Genomic DNA, 7495 nt, shown 5'->3' with positions numbered 1-7495 from the left:
CCATGTTGGCCGCGTGTAAGGCGAACGCCCTACCCGCTGTGCTATCGCTCCAGCCCAAGGATAATATTAATAAGGGTAATTATGCCAGGCTGGGTCACAATCATTTCAAATATTTTCTCAAGTTATTAATTTGCCTTTAAATTCTGATAGTGTTTTTTGAAATGGAGAAGTCGCGTGTGTTTGTGTGTGACATGCCTGAGGAGTTTGGGGCTGTTGAATCCTAGGGTTGGAACCAAGCTTGGTACTCCTGCATGCCAGGTATGTGCCTTTAAACTCTCTCTCACATGAAAAGGAGCTTTCTTTACCTAGAATCATCCTCTTCCCCATAGCCTTTCTGCCTGTGTTGCTCCATGAGTTTGCTTGGGCTGCTGTAACCAAGTGCCCCAGACTGGGTGGTTCAAACAATATAAATTTGTTGCTCAGAGATTTGGAGACAGAAGTTACAGTTCAGGCCGTGTGCCCGGGTTGTTGCTTTTATGGACTTTCTCCTTCATTTCTCTGTGTCCTCATGTCACCCTCCCTCTGTACCTGTCTGCTGCCTTCACATCAGCTCCCCCTAAGGATTTTGAATTAGCATTCACCATAAGCCTGTATTCTCAATTAATCACATCTTTAGGGGCCTCATCTCTAGATTCAGTCATATTTTCAGATACAAAGGCATTGGGGTTTCAACACACACATTGTGGAGGGCACAGTTCAGCCATGGCATCCTAGTAGACGATCTTTGTCAACTGAAAGTGTGTACATACTTGACAGTGGTGTTCCAACTCTCCAGTGTTGAGCACGTTCGCTCATTTGTTGTGTATGTTGCTCCCTGTCCCATGGACTGTGCAGAGGGACCCATGAGCTCCTGTTATCACTCAGTGCCCAGTTCCCATAATGAGACTTCCAGACGTCACAAAAACAAAAGCTTTTCTCTGCACATTTGCATTGTACCATAAACCTAGGGTAGCTCCAAGTCCATTTCCCCACCTGGCAAGGGAATGAGGTGAATTATTACTAAAATTTCTACACTGGGCTTTTGTCAACAGCATATTCATGAAATGGAGTATTGGCCCTCTCCACTGGGGTTCCAACCTCTTCTCTCCCTCTCTTTTTTCATGAAGCTCAATCCGTGCACAGTGTTTGCCATTCCCAGAGCTCCCCAGCTTCCTCTCAGATCACTGTTGTACTCAGTGTGGCCGTCAGTTGTTCGGTGAAGGTGGAATCTGCTCTGGCATGCTACCTGCAAAGGTTCTGCCTCCAAGTCTACCCGGCAGCCTTTGCTGGCTGGGGCTTGGAAAGGAAGCTGCCTACCATCTGCAGTGAAGCTAAAGTGAAGTGTAAAGGCATGCTGGTACATAGTTGACAGCTTGCCACAGTGTGGGGAGAGTGGTTAGGACAGAGAAGGCACCTTGATGACAATGACTGGACAAGAACTGAGTGCTGAAAGGAGGTAAAGTGATATGCATGGTATCCTTTCAGTGAGAGTACTGCAAACCACAGTGCTTACAGGGAAAAGAGAAAAAAAATAGCGTCTGCCATCGAGGCAGCTGGGACACGGGGGGAGAGAGACTGGGACATTGGTCGGGGAAGTGGATGAAGTGACGGGATGGGCACGCAGCCACTGTATGATTGGAATGCAATTATAAACTACTTTGTGTATCATGGTTAGGGAATAAAATGAGTGATGACAGCAGGGCCCGATTTGTGACTCAGGGAGAGATCTGCACACTCACCTGTCCTGACACCTCACGGTGTGCAGCCCTGTACCAGGTGTGCAAGCCCCGACGTCACTAGGGTTCACTGTGTGTGGCAGGAAGGCCAGAAATAGCATAACTTATTTTCCAAAGCCATTGCTAAAAGTATGTGGGAAATCCAGTAGGAAAAGAAAGGATCAGGTGTTTGGGAACTTAATGAAACCCAAGACCTAGCGAAGCTGTAAGGGAAAAAATGTGGAGATGGAACAGATCGTTAGCAGTGAAATCAGCTTCAGAAATAAGCAGCTTTGGAGAACTCTGGGCACGGAGCAGCATGTCAGAAATCTAGATGGGAATCAAGGGTAATTTCTCTCCGTTGTCTTGGAAACATGACCCAAAGCTAAAAAGAAGTCACTCTGCAGAGGGATAAAGAAGGCTTCAAAGAGCTTCGTGCTCACGCACTGGCATGACAGACCTCAGGACTTTAGTAACTGACTCCTGAGTCGGACGCCACCTGCCCATTTCATTTAATCCACTTGGTGAGAATTGATTCGAGGTGTGTGTTAAGATTATAGAATCTCACAAATGCAAATGGGAGAAAATTAAGCGTTAGAGAAGACAGAGCCTTCTAGAATTCTCCGTTCATTCTTCATGGTGTCCAAGGACTTACAGTCACCATATAATATAAGATCAAAAGACCGGACACCCGGTCAGCTGCTGAGATTTGTTTTCTCCTAGTGCGGTCAGCCCTTTCTTTGCTGTTTGCATGAGAAGGATTGTGTCAGCCACACCATTCAGGGAGCCTGTCTGGACTGGGCAGCTTAAGGTATTTGCGTAGGACACTGGCAACCCTCTTCTCTTTTACTGCAGTCGTTCTGATGTAATGCTGGTCATGAGGAGGGTGTGTTCAGAACTGGATGAGATTCCTGCAGTGCCCTGGATATAACCACGATCTACAGTTGTGCAGCATTTTGCTGCAGGAGAGACAGTGAGGAGAAGTTGGCAGGATCAGTGCAGTGACGAGTGCTGTGCTGGTGCAAGCACAGGGCACTGTCACTGTCACTGACCTCCCGTTGTTCATCGATTTTCTCGGGCCCAGTAACGTCTCCAGTGTGAGACTTTGTTGTTACTGTGTTTGGCATATCGAATACATCACGGGGAGGTTGCCAGGCTCTGCTGTGCGGGCAAGATACTCTTGGTAGCTTGCAGGGCTCTCCGAGAGGGGCGGAGGAATCGAACTCGAGTCGGCCACGTTGGCCGCTTGCAAGGCAAACACACTACCCACTGTGCCAGCTGTCACTCCAGCCCCACAGGGCACTGGGAACTGAATTTGATGATCAGAGATTTTTTAAGAGATAAACAGCTTTTGTTTTTGTTTTGTTTGGGGGCCACACCACGTGATGCTTGGGGGCGACTGTCATTCCTGTGCTCAGGGTTTGTTCCTGGCAGTGCCAGAGATGGAACCGGGCTTCTTCCCTGTAAAGTATGTGCTTAGCTCTCTGGCTCCAAATGAATTTTTATCTTGGGTATATCTGGTCAGATCTTGGGCATGTGTGTGTGGATATTTTGCAGTGAGCCTGATGAACTGGAAACACTCCATGGCTTGTGTGAGCTATGGGATGGGGCTGGGGGTTTGTTACTGACCACGGTTCTGCCCAAACATCTTCTTGACAGTTCAGTTTAACCCAAGGGAACTCCACCCCTCCAAGGCCAAGTTGGCAGTATTTGGAGACATATCTGACAGTGGAGTTTGGTGGTGGTGGTGGGGGGGTGGTTTCCTGACTTTCAGTGGGTTGAGTCTGAGGATGCTGTTCACTCTCCTACAGCACATGGGGCTGCCTCCCTCCTGCCCCTGCCCCCCTACATGGGACAGTGACTCCAGATGCTAATTCACAGACCTGAACTAGAAACTTCCTTCCATAAATTTCATTACCAACAACAGTGACTACAGTTCCTGGGGAACTAAGTGTTCCCTCTTGGAAATATAAATTCAAGAGGCTAAATGCTGACATACGAGGACTGCGGTGTGGAGCATATTCTTCATTCTGCACCTGACCGCTCCAGGTGGCGCCTGGCTGTTCCTGGCTGTTCCTGGCTGTTTCTTTGTTCAGGGGAACAGATGAGCTGGCTGCCCGCTGGGCAAGCATTCCCGGGGGGTGGGGGGGGCTGCCTGCTCTCAGTGGTTGCTTTGTGCACTCTGGTATCCTATTCTCTTACTCTGCATGGAGAGGCCAGCCTGGAAAGCCACATTATAGTGTTCTCACCTGCTCGACAGGTACTGCCCGCACAGCCTTTGAAAAATAAATACCAGATTGGGAGGAAGAGAAGCTAGCCTGGCCTTTGATTCTTGGAAGGTTAGTCAACCTCTGGTGTAATTCTAGACTGTTTTTTGTAAGGGTGTGTGTATGTGCTGGAGGTGGGGCTGGGGGTGAGGCCTGGACTCAGCATGTGTTTTGATGGGTAATATCTGTGCTCTTCACCCCCAGCATTGTGTATTTTTGTTTTGAAAAATGTTACTCTCCTGAGCTGGCTTTCCAGTGCTAGCCTGACTTCTGAAGTTTCACTTTGGTGTAGAACTTACTCTCAGATTGATATAATTAATACTCTGCACTTAGGATTTTCAAGTGGATGAGCAAGTGACTGATTGTACAGACTATGCAGAAGCTATTTTGCTTCAGTTGCACTTAAGAGGCTATAATTAGTTAGCAAGTTCCTGTTACTGAATGTTTGGTTTTGTTCAAGTCTGGGGATTTACTTAAAAAGTAGCACTTGGCATTGCTGTGGTTAACTGAATAATTCTTTCTTGAAAATTAGAATACCATCCTAGAAAGATAAAATGGTTCCAAGAGAATGCAAAATTGTAAGGTTCTTGATACTTTGCCAAAGTGGTTTCTGGAAAATTAGACTCTTGAGTTTCCAGTTTAGGTTTGCTGTTGTATCTTCAGCGTCTGTAGACCAAGCTTGGTGCTGAGTCTGGCTCAATGAATGTTTGTCCAGTGACTGCATCCCTGTTTGGTTTATGGTTCTTACACTTACTAGCTTCGAACCAGGCATCTCTCCTCACTCGTGGTCAAAGGAACAGTAGGGTTTTTGGCTTTGCTTAGTCATTTTTCTTTTTGGTAAATTTAGACTCATCTTTGATAATTTATTCTGATGGAAAATTCTAATTCCTTTTCAGTTATTCTTAAAGGTTCAATTCTTGTAACCTTAAAAATTTTCACAAAGCTTTCATAAAAATTTTTATAAAGCATTACTTAACCACACCACATTTAATCAGAATAACAGTTTCAAAAACAATGCAACATTTAAGAGTCTAAACAACATTAAGCTTGTTAAAAATCAAGACCATGCTGATGTAAGTCTATGGAGTTATTCTGGCACAGACTGTGTTTCTAAAAAAGAAAAATTCTTTTTCTTTTCAGTTTTATAATAATTTTATAAAGTAGTTCACAATATTTGATTACATTTAGTATTAGAACGCCAATCCCACCACCATTACACCTTCCCAACACATTTGGATATTTCCATCCAGAACCCCACAACCTTTGCCCCAAAGTGAACAGAAATATTTTATTTTCTATTGTTTGTTATGAATAAAGTTCTGAAAATGCTCCAAAAAAAAAAAAACTTTCCTTAGAGGAGAGTATGTGAAAACTGTTGTATTTCACCCAGGGGCCATTAAGTCCTTCTATAAGAGATTACTAATATGTTGTTAAGGGTTGACCTTTTATGCTTATATATACATATATATGTAAAAATATATTTCCCTCTAAGATTGATTGCCTTCTACTTTAACCCCCATTAAATGTGGTGTGCTACTCTTGGAGTATGAGTGGTGTGAGGTATGAGATGTCCGGGAATAGGTTTACTCATGAGTGAGGCTCGGCCTGAGCATATGGAGAGCATTCGTGACTGTGGCGGCAGTTGAATTCTGGAGGTTTTTGGCTGCTGGGGCTGGGTCCCTTGAGGCAGGGAGGGACCTCATCGGCCCCCTCCGGGGCACCCAGAATGAAACTGCCTGTGGAGGGGTCTGGTGGCATGGCTATGGCAGTGTCGTGCTATGCTCTCTTTGCTTTATCTTATTTTTGCCTTGTTTGTTTCTGATCCATTTCCTTTGCTTGTCAGGGGCCTGGGGTGACGGTTCAGTGGGCAGGCGTTGCCCTTCACCTTGCTAGGCTTTTTCCATCCCCAGCCCCAGATTTGATCTCCTGGCCCCACCAGGAGGGATCCTTGAGCACAGAGCCAGGAGTAGCACGGCTGGGTGTGGCCTCCAAAACAAAAAAAGTAAAACAGAAAAGGAAAAAATCCTTTGCTTGTCAACTCTGATAAAGTTAGTTACTTATGCAAATGAGTACTTTGAGACTCCCATTGATGACTCTGCTATCTCTGAGAGAGAGCCCCAGAGATAGGGTGGCTGCGGACAAGGCCTGCTAGTTTGATAAGAACCAAACACCAAATGTTTGATTCAGATCTTCACACAGAGATCTACTTATTAACAAATATCAAAGTATAAAAGAGGGTATAAAAGAGGAAAACTATTTGGGTAGTTCATAGGAAAAGTGCCCAGGAGGCTTTTTTTTTTCTCTTCCTGTTCAACCCCACAACAGGAGTTAGAATGGCACAGCCATCCATGCTTCGGCAGGCACAGGGTTTGGGGAATTCATTCCATTAGTGAGGAGTGCATGGACAGGTAGCCTCATCCGTTGTTCAGGGAATGTGGGGAGTCATGAGACGGACCTTTGGAATTGCTTCTCAGAAACTAAAACCATTCGTGTTTGATCCAGCAATTTAGCTTGTCAATCTGTTGTAAAATTGGACCTGTACACCCTTGCCATTTGGTGCTTTATACTGCAGATCAGGGATCGCTCCTAATGGGGCTCGGGCCACCATATGTGGTTTTGAATCCAGGTCAGCCACATGCAACATGAATGCCCTACTTGCTGTACTATCGCTCCAGCTCAGAAGATGCAGGAAATTGTAAAAACAGGGTATAGAATGCTGCTTTTTTTTTAATAAAGAAAGGGGTGACTGTAATCTGTTTTTGCATTTCCCTGAAAACATGAAAGAATTCTGGAGAGAAATAGGAAAAGCTATCAATATGCTATCCGGCAGCATAGAGTAAATGTAGTTTGAGTGGGAATGTGATTTAGAGCGGAAGGAGTTTCTCAACATGGTATTTTTTCACATAAATACACATGTATAAAATACACACGATCAAGTTCTAGATCATGTGAATGTTTGGCCTGTTTGAAAATACTTATTTATAAAAGTTGTCCCAAAGGAAATGGGCTTGTTTGGGAGCTGCAGTACAGAGTAATTATCCTTCCTTTCCCTAAGTTGCACTCTGGATTCTGAGAAGTCACTGTCCTTTGTAAGTGCCCCAGGAGCCACACTGGTTTAATCTTCTCTTTTGGGAAGGTCCATTGTGTGCACTGGCTTTGGGGAGGGAGGGAGTGTATGTGTCTGTGTGTGGTATGTGTTGGAGTGTGTGCTCATGTGAATGTATGTGACTGTGTGAGTAAAGTGAGTATGAGTGTATGATTAAGTATATGTGTGAATTGAGTGTGTGGCTGTGTGTGAATGAGAGTGACTATGTGTATGTGAGTCTGTGACTGAGTGCATGCTGGTGTGAATGAGTATGAGTATGTATGCATGTTTGACTGAGTGTGTACATCTGAGTGTGTGTGACTAAAGTGTGTGTATATGAGTATGTGTGACTGTGTGTGAATACGTGTGACAGAGTATGTGCATGTGTTTATATGTGAGTGACTGTGTGAGTGGCTTGTGTATGACTGTGTGTACAAGTGAGGGCGTGT

This window comes from Sorex fumeus, unplaced genomic scaffold (assembly GCF_029834395.1).
Source record: "Sorex fumeus unplaced genomic scaffold, SorFum_2.1 ptg000037l, whole genome shotgun sequence".
In the NCBI taxonomy this organism is placed as follows: Eukaryota; Metazoa; Chordata; class Mammalia; order Eulipotyphla; family Soricidae; genus Sorex; species Sorex fumeus.
This window is presented reverse-complemented; position numbering follows the sequence as displayed.